This window comes from Macaca nemestrina, chromosome 17 (assembly GCF_043159975.1).
Source record: "Macaca nemestrina isolate mMacNem1 chromosome 17, mMacNem.hap1, whole genome shotgun sequence".
NCBI classification, from domain to species: Eukaryota; Metazoa; Chordata; class Mammalia; order Primates; family Cercopithecidae; genus Macaca; species Macaca nemestrina.
In genome coordinates, this window is record NC_092141.1 from 88532078 (window position 1) to 88546309 (window position 14232).

General features: G+C 51.6%; 1 protein-coding gene across 13 annotated transcripts in view; it reads right to left on the reverse strand.

The window, feature by feature from the left end:
- The window catches only part of LOC105469257 (RNA binding fox-1 homolog 3), a 524235-nt gene that overhangs the window by 479604 nt on the left and 30399 nt on the right, over nucleotides 1-14232 (reverse strand). Inside the window, exon 1 of one of the 13 annotated variants that reach the window (XM_011720094.3) lies at nucleotides 7170-7448. The exons of the other annotated variants lie outside the window; for them this stretch is intronic. The gene's annotated coding sequence lies outside the window, so the exon portion shown is untranslated. Of the gene's footprint in view, nucleotides 1-7169; nucleotides 7449-14232 lie in introns of those variants that run through there. 13 annotated transcript variants of the gene reach the window in all.

The window sequence follows — 14232 nt, forward strand, 5'->3', positions numbered from 1 at the left end:
CAGTAAAGTATTTTGGGTTCTACTCAATTGTATTTTGCTAGCTTCAACCCACCATTCTGACTGTTGAGATATATTTAGATCCTAAGCCTGTCTATGAAGCACTCTCACCAATCCTTCCAGCTCCCCGTCATCCTCGGATTTAATAACTCTGCCACCTGCGCCCCATCCGAGACATCAGCAACCACGAGGAGCAGGGAGAAGGTGCTGATAGAGCCCTACGGCACATCTCTAGAGACCTCCCTCTGTGTTTCTTCTACTTGTTAATCAGCTTTCATTTGTTATTCAACCAATTACGAATGATGAATGAGCCCTCCCTTTGCGTAAGCACATCTTGCCACAGTCCCTATTTAAGCCTCACCAGGCTGGGCCTGGGGTCTCCACTCGTCCACTATAAGAAGCAGCCAGAGCTAAAGTCTTCTTCAGTAGTGCTGTCCTCCATCACCACAGTCCTGCAGCTCCAGGGGGACTCTCAGGTGCGTGCAGGAAAACTGGGAGGACCAGCTTTGGCCCAGCACTGCATCCATCCATGTGCTGTGCATCCTGGGGTGGGCCAGGGGACGGGGGAAGAGCTGAGGTCCACAGCAGGTCCTAAAGCCAAATCGCCAGAACCCCAGTCCTTCCATGCTTTGAGGAAACTCTTTCGACGATGGACAGAATCAGTCAGTGGAGGTGGGCCTGTGCTGGGTCCCCGGGAACCCATGCCGCTCCAACCAAGATGCTGACCTGCCTGTGGGCCTAGGGCACTGTGCCTGCCCTCAACCCCACAGGCAGAAGCCTTGCTTGCCGCCCTTCATAACCAGTATCTGTGGTTCATTCGTTCCATGGGACATCCTTCAGCTGAGCATTGCCCCAGAGGGGACACGAGGCAGCTACAATGGCTGGGCCCTGGCACCTGATGGGACAGGTCCAAGCCCCATCCAGCAAGGCAAGAGTCACCAGCAATTTGCTTCACTTGTTCTTAAGCAAATTACCTAGTTCATCTGCACCTCTGTTCTATTCTTTATAAAATGAGGTCACAATAAATTCTTGTTAACGGAAGTCACCCTGCAACTGAGGACTCACTCCTCCTATCTAGCTGCAATTTCATGTCCGTTAACCAACTTCCTCCCATCTTCCCCTTCCCGCTCTCCTTCCCAGCCTCCAATACCCCAAATCCTCTCTCTCTGATTCTATGAGCTCAACTTTTTTGAGCTCCCACATATGAGTGAGAACATGTGCTATTTTTCTTTTTCTTTTCTTTTTGAGACAGGGTCTCACTCTGTCGCCCAGGCTGGAGTGCAGTGGTGCGATCTCGGCTCACTGCAACCTCCGCCTCCCGGGTTCAAGTGATTCTATTGCATCAGCCTCCCGAGTAGCTGGGATTACAGGCGCCCACCACTATGCCTGGCTAATTTTTGTACTTTTTGGTAGAGACAGGGTTTCACCACGTTGGCCAGGCTGATCTCGAATTCCTGACCTTAAGTGATCTGCCCGCCTTGGCCTTCCAAAGTGCTGGGATTACAGACATGAGCCACCATGCCCGGCCAGGATTTAAGTTCCTATGCCTGGCTCATTTCATTTAACATGATGTCCTCCAGGTTCATCCATGTTGCCATAAATGACAGGTTTTCCTGATTTGATCATTAGACATTGTATATATGTATCAAAATGTTCCTTTGTATCCCATAAATATGTACCACTATTATGTGTCAACTAAAAATAAAGGGAATAAGTAAATAAATAAACAAGGTGACTCCTTGTCCCTACCTCTTAGGGCTGTCGTAAGGATTCGCTGAGACGTTACAAGCCAAGTTCCTGGCAGGGAAGGGCCATCGTTAACAGAGTCCTTGCTGGGACTCCATCTCCAGGCTCTCCAAGGCAGGGCTGGCCAAGTCAAATCAATAAAGAAAACCCTCTTTTCTTCCAATTCAACACATTCGGAATTTGAAAATCAATTTGAAATTCATATAAAAGAACCTGCCTGACCTTTACCTCTGCACTCTCTATTAAGAGATGGTTTGCAGACCAAATCAATAATGTAAAATCTCCTGGAAGCCTTCTGGGATGCTCCTAGAACAGCATGGGTGCCCGCTCTCCAATGACAGTCACATTGCGTGTACCTGCGCTGGGTACTTTTTATCTTCCCGAGCAATAGCCTGCTGGGAGGAGTGGGGGCTCACCTTTCCCTCACCCCTGCCAACCCCCAAGCTGGGGCGACAAAGTCTAGAGTACAAAGACTTTATCTGGTCTTGGAAGCAAACATCCAAGGCCCCCACTAAGCAACGCTGTGCCGTAAACCCAGGACCGACACCACAAGCAAGCCCATGTGCTGAGAGAACAGAGAACTGATTCCTTTTATCATACAGCCTGAGCATCTCAAATCTGAAAATCCAAAATGCTCCACAATCCAAAACTTTTTGAGCACTGACATGATGCTCAAAGCAAATGCTCACTGGAGCATTTTGGTTCTTGGATTTTTAGGTTTGAGACACTCAACTGGTAAGTATAAAGCAAATATTCCAACATTTTAAAAAATCAAAAATCTGAAATACATCTGGTCCCAAGCATTTCGGATAAGGGATATGCAACTGGTAGGCTCTAAAAAGCAAACTTCTGCTGGTTCCCCTGCCTCCCACCGCAACTAGCTGGGGGTAATGCCCCTTCTTCAACGTTTCTCCCGTGCTGGGGGCCGCCCACCCACAGCACCCTCGATATATTCCAAAGAGGTGATTCCTCCTCACGAAAGCCTGGGAAGACTCAAGAGACCCCCATGCCCTGTATAGTGAAAAAAGGCTAATTTCCCAGCTCTGCCCCCAATTAAAAATACCTTCACTGTGAAGGCGACTGGTTGGCCCATAAGCCAGGTTCCTGCGTCCCACTCACCACCACCAAGTGCAAACTGGCCAGACCCCCAGGACCTGCTCCGTGGGAAACACCTGAGTCAGTGAGACCCCCGCAACCCCCACCTCCCAGAGCTCCGGCTCCAGTGAGGATGTACTGAGGGGTGAGGGGGGCTACCTCCCCACTAGATGCTTAGGAGTCTGCCTTCTCCTCAACCCACCCACCTTGAGGAATACCCCCACCAGCCTCTCAGGTAGGTTTCTTTATTCTTGCTTTAGGGGATTTTTTCATTGTGGAAACATCTATAGCAAAAATAACAAAACACCTTGCCATTTCAAACCATTTTTCAGTGTACAATTCAGTGGCCTTAATTACATATCAAATGTTGTGCACCTATGACTATAACCCACTTCCAGAACTTTTCGATCACCCCAAACAGAAACTCCATACCCATTCAGCAACAGCTCCCCACTCCCCACAGACCCCTGGCAACCATTCATCTACCCTCTGTCCGTATGGATTTGTATTCCAGTTATTTCATATAAATGGAATCATGCTATGTGTGGCCTTTTGTGTCTGGCTTCTTCTTTCACTTAGCATACCATTTTTAGGGTTCATCCATGCTGTAACCTATGTCACAGCTTCATTCCCTTCTATGGCTATGTACTATTCCACTGTGTGGATATACTACATTTTGTTTGCCCACTCACCTGTTGATGGACATTTGGGCTGTTTCACTATTGTGTGGTGAATAATGATGCAGTGAACATTGGCATACAAGTATCTGTGTCCTTGTTTTCAATTCCTTTGGGTATATGTCAGTAGATTTCTTTCTTTAATCTGCCAACCTGCCTTTATTCCATTTGCTGTTACTTAGGGGGCCCTACTGCAAACACTGTACCAGATGCAAGATATTCTGGTGGCCAAGGTCAACATCTAAGAGTGTTTGGATGGATGGAGAGAGAGAAAATCGATGGATGAGGGATAATGGATGGATGGTGTATGAACAGATGAATTACGGATGGATGGTAGATGGGCAGACGGATAGTAGAGAAGGAATGGACAGACATATGGATTATGGATGGATGGATGGATAGGTGGATTATGGATAGATGGTAGATGGATGAATGGTAGATGGACAGATGGATAATAGATGGATGGTAGATAGATGGATAGATTATAGATGGATGGTGGGTGGGTGGATGGACGGATGGTATGTGAACAGATGAATTATGGATGGATGGTGAATGGGCAGATGGATAGTAGAGAAGGAAGGGACAGATGGATTATGGATGGACAGATAGGTGGATTATGGATAGATGGTGGATGGATGAATGGTAGATGGACAGATGGATAATAGATGGACGGTAGATGATGGATAGATGGATTATAGATGAATGGATGATGGATAGATGGATTATAGGTGGATGATACATGGGCAGATGGATAATAAATGGAGGATGAATGGATGGACAGATGGGTGGACAGACATCACAGCCACGTTGCTCTTACCTTCCCCCTATTGACTGGCACAGCAGCAGTCCAAAACTTCTGAGCAGGCCTGCCTTCATTTGTCTCAAAACTTGTCTGTATCTGAGTAATGTTTCCCACAACAGTGTTGGCTGCCACTAGCTCTCAAGCCCTCCTGTCATGTGGGCAGCATTTCCAAAGTGACACTTACAGGCCCCACCCCTGAAGACCCTGACCCCACACTCTAGGGTGGAGCCCACCATCAGTACTTTTCATGAACCCTCAGGTGGCTCAGGGGATCAGCCAGGGCTAGGAACCCCTGATGCAGGGCTCACATCTTTCCAGGAGTGGGCCTGTGGGCTGGGCTGCTTTGCATGCCTTGCAATGGCTGTGGGTTGCTTTTAAAAAATAGAATGTCATGTCTCAGGAAGGATGAAGAAACCTGTAAATCACAGATAAGAGACTCTTACTGGAGGATGAGGAGGGGCCCTGGGAGAAAAGAATTTTTTATAAAACAGAGTGGCAGGGAGGAGGAGTGAAGCCAAAAATGCTGCGATGAAGTTAATCTATTAGGCAATTATTGTAATGCCAGCTCCACGTCCCCGGCCCTGGCCTAGCTGTCATTTAACTCGTTGAAAAGGATGTTTCTCATTACTGGAATTTTACCCTTTGGACTAACAATCTGGTGGCATCAGGCATTCAAGATTCTTAAGGAATCCCAGGGTCCCCTAGCATCTCTGGGTTCTTGAAAGAAGTCAGCATTGTGGTTTCCAAATATCCCCAAATCAGGAAAATGGCAGAGCCTGCCCTAGAGCCAGCAGATTATTGTCCTTGCTGTACAACTGACCCCTGAGCAGAGCCCTGACCTGGCCCCTGTCGAGCCTGGCTAGGACAGGCTATGACCAGGCCCTCCCTCTCCCTTCTGCCTGTGTCTGGGGGTGTCATCTCCTCCCCATTGTCAGCCCAGAGTCTTCCTGGAGGCTGGGACCCATCATAAAATTGTCGCAAGTGTTTTTCATCGGGTTTGGTGTCCCCCCCTTCCCCCCACCCCCAACTACTCTCTTCCACCACAAAAATTCAGATTTAAATGGAAGTGTACCAGGATAATTTGATCAGGTTGTCTTAAGCCTGGAGTCTCATATTTGTGATCTACAGTTTTAATTAAGCTTTGAATCTCCACTGCAGGATCTCATGTTATCTTGCTGCATCACACCAAGCAAGGGTGGTGGGTCAGGACACAGCCGACCCGGTTAAGACTGGATGTTTGTGAACTTGCTGTGGGGGGTCTGGCTTCCTCTTCCTGCTCCTTGAGTAGACTCTAATCCCTCAAGGATCCCTCAAGGAGGGAACAGGGTAGGCAACAGGAAGGCCTATGGTGGCGACAACAGAATGGGCAGAAGACTGTAGCTGTGGCCCCCTGGGTGTGGCCTGCTCACCTCCCCAGCGTCCTCTCTCACTACCAACCCCTCACCTTCAGGACTTTTGTCAGAAGAACGCGATTTGCTGAGAGCCATCGAGTGCAAACCACGACCTGGTGCTAAGCATTCTCTCATTTAACCCTCTTGGCCATCCTGAGAGGTGGGTGTTGTAATCACTCCTCCCATCTTACACGTGGGGAAACTGAGGCATCAAGAGGCTGTTTGACTTGCCCAGGGTCACACAAATATGAGGGCAGTGGGGACTGGGCTGGGATTCAGGCCCCCCTGCAGCCTGACACAGAGTCCCCAACACACCTGCTGCCCAGACCATGGTCCATTTGGTGCCCAGACCAGGGCACTCCCCTGCCCCTGGTAGTGAGTCTTTAGGGCAGCATCGCCCCGCCACCTGGCTTAGCCATCCCTGAACTCACAGTCCTTGGGGCACCTGGATTGCTTCTCCTCAGGCAAGGTCCCTGTGTCCAGGAGCCCACTGTGGCCCCAGCACCCAACACCCGGCACATGCCCACCCACCATGCACACCTATGGATGAAGCCGAGGCCGATCCCACCCCTCCCACCCCAGCTCTGCCCACCAGGCCTCCCTGGTGGATCCTGAAGGCCTTCAGCCCTCTCAACAAGGTGGGGGGAGGGAGGGGGAAGGGGAGCCAAGCTGAAGGCAGTGGGAGCTGGGCCCTTTCCTGGGAGGTGGCCCCAGGTGAGGACCACAGCCTTAAGTATTTATTAACAAAGGCGGGAGGGCAGCCAGCCTGTCCGACTACTTTATGGCCTACAGCAGTTTGCAAACGTGCATGTTTCCCGTGGCTCACAGTCTCACAGCAAAGACCTGGGAAAGCTCAGCTGCTCATTAGGGCTCTGAGGATCAGAATAATGGCCACACTGCAGGGACACAGAGGCTGGCCATCGGTGCCATCCTGAGGTGCCTTCCGGATTCCCCACCCACCCTCACCCCACACAGGCTTGCCAGATGTGACAGATAAGACAGCATAACCAGTAAAACACTAATTCCAGAGAGAAGACAAACAAAATTATAGGATAAGTATATCCCGTGCAATCTTTGGGACACACTCATACTAAGTGATTATTGTGTATCTGCGGTTCCAGTTTACCTGGGCGTCCTGGGTACGCCTGGCAGCCCTGCCCCTACGGCACCTGACACCTTTCCTGCTTGTGCCTCAGGCACGTCCTCTTCTTTCTGTCCCCTCTTCCTGAAGATTCCCAGAGGGGCAAGAGCCAAGCCCAGCCACTCTAGAAGTCACCCTCTACAAAGCGCGGCAGCAGAGCCACCGGAAATACTTCCTCCAAGCCTGAGACAGATGAAAAGGAGACAAAGACCAAGGCTGTGGTGAACAAAGGCAGAAGGAGCTGGGCGTCAAGACCGTGCTCTGGACGGAGCCACACGCAGCACCGCCCCCACACACACCCGCTGTCCAGACGCACCCACCTGTGAGAGGCCTCTGGGCTATGCTGTCCCCAGCCGTGATTTGAGGCCTTTCAGTCTTGCAGGACCTCGTGCAGCCTGGAGGAGGGGCTTCCAGGCTGAGGAGCCCATGGCCCTGGAGACACTCTCTGGTCTGCAGAGGGGCTCCAGGCAAGGAGCGAGGCCCTTCAAAGCTTTCACCCTGGCTCCCCCAGCGCAGGAAGAACAGGCACCTGTCCCTTTAACAAGCCCTCTCCATCCTACAGCTGCGGCCACTTGATGTGAATGATTGCTGCTGAGAACCTCATCTGGGATTTTCCAATGTGATGATTCAAGCCTAGCTGTGTTCAAAAACCTCCCTGTCAAGCCTAAGTGATGATTTCCGCCTTGCCATCTTCCTCTGGAATGTTCTGTCCCCTCCCCTCCCCCTGGTATCACCTGCCTCCGATCTCCATCCTACTTGGATGGATTCTTTTTGAATCTGCCCGGCGGTGGGGGTGCCCAAAGCAGAGCCAGGCAGGCATGTTCACCAGCTGGAGAAAGACAATGCCTCCTTCTCCTCCCTGGCTCAGGACAACATTCTCTAGGAATAAACTAAACTGCGGAGGTGGGAAACCAGGCGGGGAGGAGAAAAACAGAAACTCCAGCTTCGCCACCCATGAAGAAGGGGTGCGAGCCCCCAGGGGCGGGCTGCCCACTGGAGAAGATGGGCTGACCCTCAAGGGAGCAGGTCAGCAAGAAAGGGATCCAAAAGGAGAAATCTGAGGGGTTGTCTAAAAAGTCCTCACAGAGAAGTTACAGAAGGTGGATCTTCATCCCTCTCAACCCTTAGGATTAAGGGTCCGCTTGTCTAAGGTGCGGGGGAAATTATGTCAGCGGCGTTTGAACCAGAGCAACTCCATCTTGAATATGGGCTGGGTAGAATGAGGCTGAGACCTGCTGGACTGCATTCCCTGGAGGTTAAGGCATTCTTAGTCACAGGATAGGACAGGAGGTCATGAGATGCAGGTCACAAAGTCCCAGCTGCTAAAACAGGATGCGGTAAAGAAGCCGGCCAAAACCCACCAAAACCAAGATGGCGATCAAAGTGAACTCCAATTGTGCTCACTGCTCACTGCGCGCTAATTATAATGGATTAACGGCTAAGAGACACTCCCGCCAGCGCCATGACAGTTTACAAATGCCATAGCAATGTCAGGAAGTTACCCTGTATGGTCTTAAAAGGCGAGGAACCCTCAGGTCCAGGAAATTCCCACCCTTCTTCCAGAAAACTCATGAATAATCCACCCCTTGTTTAGCATATAATCAAGAAGTAACTATCAGTAGACTCCGTTGAGTAGCCCATGCCACTGCTCTGCCTATGGAGTAGTCATTCTTTTATTCCTTTACTTTCCTGACAAACTTGCTTTTCACTTTAAAAAAGTAAAAAAGCTTCACAGGTTCATGAGTGAGAGCATGGTAAGCCACTTCCACGCTGGTGCCGGAGACAGCCCAGGGTCCAGCCTCCCAGGCGGTACCCGGAGCCCTCCTCAAACTGTCACATGTCCCCCAGTCACGTGAGGATCTCATTGAAGGGCAGGTTCTGAGTCAGCAGGTCTGGGCCAGGCCTGAGTTTGCATCTTTAACCAGCTCCTGCATGATGCCGCTGCTGGTCCGAGGACCACACTTTGAGTGACACAGTGGTTCCCAACTTTGAGGGCACAATGGAACCAGCTGAGGAGTTTCAAAATGACTGCTGCCCTGGGGCCTACCCCCTAGGTTCTGAAGGCAGCCTGGGTGTGGGGACTATGAAGCCCCCCAGGTGATTCTAACATGCCGCCCAGGCCCATAACACCTGATCTTACAGGAAAAGGCCCCTGATCTAACCCTGGGCCCATAATCCCTCATCTAACCAGCACCCATAATTAATTGCTGGGTACTGGTTCAATGCGCACCCAGCAATTAATTATGAATTACAGCATGAATGTCCTGCAGACAAGGACAGGTATGAAATGCTGTGAGGGCATGCAACGGGGAAAAGGGGGCTCTTGAGTTAGGGGGCAGGAACGAATACATGGGGTGGGGGGAAGAGTGAGGGAGACAAAAGGGTCCCTTTCCAGGGCTGTGAGGCCACAGAGGACAAGGTGCTAAGGACTCCGGGAGGCCACAGAGCTACAACGGAAGTGGGTCGAGGTGCAGGGGCAGCCGGCAGGGCTGAGGGATGGACCTCACGCCATAGGTAGGAGCTCCGTCTTCCAAAAGTCATGGGAAGCCCTTTGAAGGGTTTTGAATACAGTAGTGACAAGGTCAGACTTCAGCTTAGAGAAACTGGTTGGAGGGAAGTGCACAGGAAGAAGGAAGACAGTCGTTTAAGTCCTTGTCACTCACCCTTTGAAAAAGCTATTCTAAATGAGGCTAAAAATTGAACAACTAGGGCACCTCTGTCTTAGCACTAAACATGGGGTCAAGGCACTTCCAACTTCTGGGAAAGAGCTAAGTCCTTGCCCGGGGCAGCCTGCCAGAGCAAATCTTGCCCTAGGCCTAACACATGCTATTTTTAGTCTGGCCCCTCCCCATAGGGCTGCAAATTATTTCATGGTATTCCTGTGATACGAGCAAGCCCACCCCCTCGGTTAGGCTGAAACCACTAATCAAAACCAAACTTCCAAGCAGAAGTCGCCAGTCCTATTGGGAGTTTGGAGGGATGCTGTGCTGGTCAGTGTTGTGTCCATATGGCCAGGCCATAGTCTCTAGGGATTCAGTCCAACATGAATCTTGGTGTTGCTGAGATAATATTTGGTCGTTGTGGTGAACATCTACAATCAGCTGACTTCAGTACAGGAGACGAGCCTCCAGAAGGTGGATGGATAGGTCCCAACCAATCAGCTGAAGGCCTGAAGAGCAGAAACTCAGGCTTCCCAAAGAAGGAGAAATTCTTGCCTGAAGACTGCAGCACAAATCCTGCCTGTCCTAGGAATTTCAGACTTGCCATCACCTGTAATCATGTGAACAAATTCCTTAAAATAAATCTCTTGATAGATGGAGATATGGGGATGGAGATGGAGATGATGAAGAAGATGAAGATGGAGATCATAGAGATGATGGAGAAGATGGAGATGATGGAGAAGTTGGAGATCATGGAGATGATGGAGAAGATGGAGATCATGAAAATCACGGAGAAGATGGAGATGATGGAGAAAGTGGAGATCATGGAGAAGTTGGAGATAATGGAGAAGATGGAGATGATGGAAAAGTTGGAGATGATGGAGAAGATGGAGATGATGGAGAAGTTGGAGATGATGGACATGATGGAGATGATGGAGAGGTTGGAGATGATGAAGAAGACGGAAATGATGGAGATGATGAAGAAGATAGAGATGATGGAGAAGATGGAGATGATGGAGAAGTTGGAGATCATTAAGAAGATGGAGATGATGGAGAGGTTGGAGATAATGGACATGATGGAGATGATGGAGAGGTGGGAGATGATGAAGAAGATGGAGATGATTGAGATGATGGAGAAGATGGAGATAATAGAGAAGGCAGAGATGATGAAGAAGATGATAGAGAAGATGGAGATTATGGAGAAGATGGAGATGATGGAGATCATGGAGATGATGGAGAAGATGGAGACCATGGAGAAGATGAAAATGATGGAGATCATGGAGAAGATGGAGATAGGTAGAGAGAGCCTACTGGTTCTGTTTCTCCAGAGTACTCTGACTGATACAGGTGCCCACGGCTCTGGTCCCAGACACTTGCAGTTCCCTCCCACCTGGCTATGGCTTGATGTTTCCTGCTATCCACCTTTCTATCTAAAAAAATGGGGTTCCTGAGAGCCCCAAAACCCAGACCCCAAAGACTTGACTAGGATGGAGGGGGATTACTCAAGCCTGTAGAGCTCGCACACAGACAGCACACAGCATGGAGGTCTCACTCTGGACCCCCATCCCAGCCTCACACTCAAACCCCAAGAAGTGATATTGGCTTTGACGAAGATGGAGAGAGCTAGTGCAGGACATGTCTATCTTCCAATGACCAAGATCTAAATTTTCCAAAAGCTAGATTTCCAACAATTCTGGCTAAAACTGAAAAGTAGTGGGTGAGTAACACATTGGAGAACCTGGTGGGGTGCAGGATCACTGAGGGAGTCAGACACCATGAACAGGGCAAATGGCATCCTCCAAGGAGAAGCAACGAGGCCCTGAAGATGGAAGAAAGGAAGCAATTCTTCACATGCATGGGCAGACTCAATTCGGCAGGGGAAATGCACCAGAGGAAAAAGCAGCAATGTCCAAAAATGTCTCTAAGCTTGATTATTTAAACATTTATCATCAAACTTGAAGAAATAAACTCAAAGGCCATTTTAATGACATACATGGGGACAAGAAAAGCGTTTGTGTTTCCAGTGCCAAGTTCCTTTGAATGAGCGACAGAAGTTTCTGCAAGTACAGTCAAAGGTGACGGGCGCACACTTTGCCAAAGAAGATCCCACTTCCAGCACACACACGTCTGTGGCTTATCATTGCTGACTTGTTTCAGAATTGGCTCCAGCTCCCGAAGCAGGTTGTCAACCCACCTCCTCCCTGGAAAACCCGAAGGAGAAGGGGAGGGAGAGAGGTGGAGTGGCCAGGGAGGCCAGTGTCAGGAGAACTGGGGCATGGTGCTCTCTGGACCAGAGCAGCATTGAGCACCCTTTGTGAAAACCTCTGCGATGCCAAGCTAGGTCCCCCTGGCGCTTGGGTGGCTCTGAACCACTGCCACAGAAGATGGAGCTCAGGGGCCCGTGCAGACCCAGCGTGGGTGGCAGTGCCCGCAAGCTCCTAAAAATAAGCATCCGCTCAGCTCAGAACCCTGCTGTCCCTCCACCTGGCCCTAGAGTGTCCTCACTTCCTCGGCCTGAGCACTGCTGGCTTTCTGGATGGGCAGGAGGCAGAGCTGAGCCCAACCTGGGGTAGTGGTGGAGAGAAGGGGGTGGTCCAAACTTGTCCAACAGGAAAGGCCACCTGGAGCGCTTCCGTCACCCGTGGGGGATTTTGGCGATGCTGGGAGCAACCACAAAGCCCAGGGAAATCAGGAGCTTTGCAACAAAACCAGCTCTGGAGAGCATCAGGGCACTCAAGCCCTCCAATACCTTTCCCCAAACAGCACATGGTCAATCAGGAATGCAAAATAGGCAGCCCATCAGATACAGAGCAAAACCAAACCAAGGCAGGGCACCCACTGCCTGGCACCCCTTGGGGCAGGCTCCCTGCGCATCCTCTTCTGTGTGGGCACACGGGTGCAGTTCTGTAGGGAGGTGGCTATGGGTGCATGCACGTAGTACCCACTCAACCCCTCATGGTCTTTTGCCCTCCCATAGAGGCAGGTGGATGAGGTGAAGGCCTGGACGTGCCAGCCATCCTGAGACCCGCTCTGGGCCAGGGCTTGCACATTCGTGCACATTTTTCACATCCTCAACAGAGACCCTTGGTCTGGATGCTCCGTGAATTCACATCTGTCTGTGGGAGAGGAACTCCCTGACTTGGCCCTGAAAAAATAATAATAAAATAATAAAAATTTAAAATGAAGTGAAGCTTCTTCCAGGAAGCCAGAGGTGTGGGTAGCTGGTGTAGGATTTGCTTGGCATTGGGTTTGGAGCACAGCGGATAATTCCAGAATTCCACCATTCTCCTGGCACAGGGTCTTTGCCCAGGGCTGACCTCAGGGCTCACTCCATCACCGCATGACCCCAATGGCACAACTGTGGTTACACCTGCTGCAAATTTCTGGTTAGTTACATTATCTGAGATGCAGTGGCCTTGACTCGGGGTGGCTGCACTTCAGACTCAGCCTCCTGCCCCTCAACGTCCTGAGTATTGCGCTGTGGTGGTGAGTCACTGGCGCTGTGGTGGGGGGTCACTGGGGCTGCGGTGGGGAGTCACTGGTGCTGTGGTGGGGAGTCACTGGTGCTGTGGTGGGGGGTCACTGGCGCTGTGGTGGGGGGTCACTGGTGCTGTGGTGGGGAGTCACTGGTGCTGTGATGGGGGAGTCACTGGGGCTATGGTGGGGAGTCACTGGTGCTGTGGTGGGGGGTCACTGGCGCTGTGGTGGGGAGTCACTGGTGCTGTGGTGGGGGGTCACTGGGGCTGTGGTGGGGGGTCACTGGCACTGTGGTGGGGAGTCACTGGGGCTGTGGTGGGGAGTCACTGGGGCTGTGGTGGGGGGTCACTGGTGCTGTGGTGGGGGGGGTCACTGGGGCTGCGGTGGGGAGTCACTGGAGCTGTGGTGGGGAGTCACTGCACTGGGGCTGTGGTGGGGGAGTAACTGGGGCTGTGGTGGGGAGTCACTGGAGCTGTGGTGGGGAGTCACTGGAGCTGTAGTGGGGGAGTCACTGGAGCTGTAGTGGGGGAGTCACTGGAGCTGTGGTGGGGGGTCACTGGCGCTGTGGTGGGGAGTCACTGGGGCTGTGGTGGGGAGTCACTGGCGCTGTGGTGGGGAGTCACTGGAGCTGTAGTGGGGGAGTCACTGGGGCTGTGGTGGGGGAGTCACTGACACTGTGGTGGGGGGTCACTAGGGCTGTGGCGGGGGGTCACTGGGGCTGTGGTGGGGAGTCACTGGCACTGTGGTGGGGGATCACTGGAGCTGTAGTGGGGGAGTCACTGGGGCTGTGGTGGGGGAGTCACTGACACTGTGGTGGGGAGTCACTGGAGCTGTAGTGGGGGAGTCACTGGGGCTGTTGTTGGGGTGTCACTGACACTGTAGTGGGGGAGTCACCAGGTGGGGGGGTCCCTGACGCTGTGGTCAGGGAGTCACTGACTGCTATTCACCCTCAGCTGTCATCTCTGAAATGGGAGCCGGCACCACAGCGACTGCACTCAGCTAGTCCCTCTGGGGTAACTGGCATGGCACCTTCCCAATCTCACCTCTGAGAACTTGCATCCCAGCCCCATCTCCTGAGGGCCCCTTGGACTTCTGTGCTCCATCCTCCCTCCATGACTTTGCTTAAGGGTTTGTCTTACCTGCAGTCCACCCAGTCCCTGCCCCAGTCCCACCATCATTATCATCTCCTTCTCCTCCTTCCCCTCCCCTCGTCCTCCTCCTTCTTCTCCTCCCGCTCCCTTCTTTG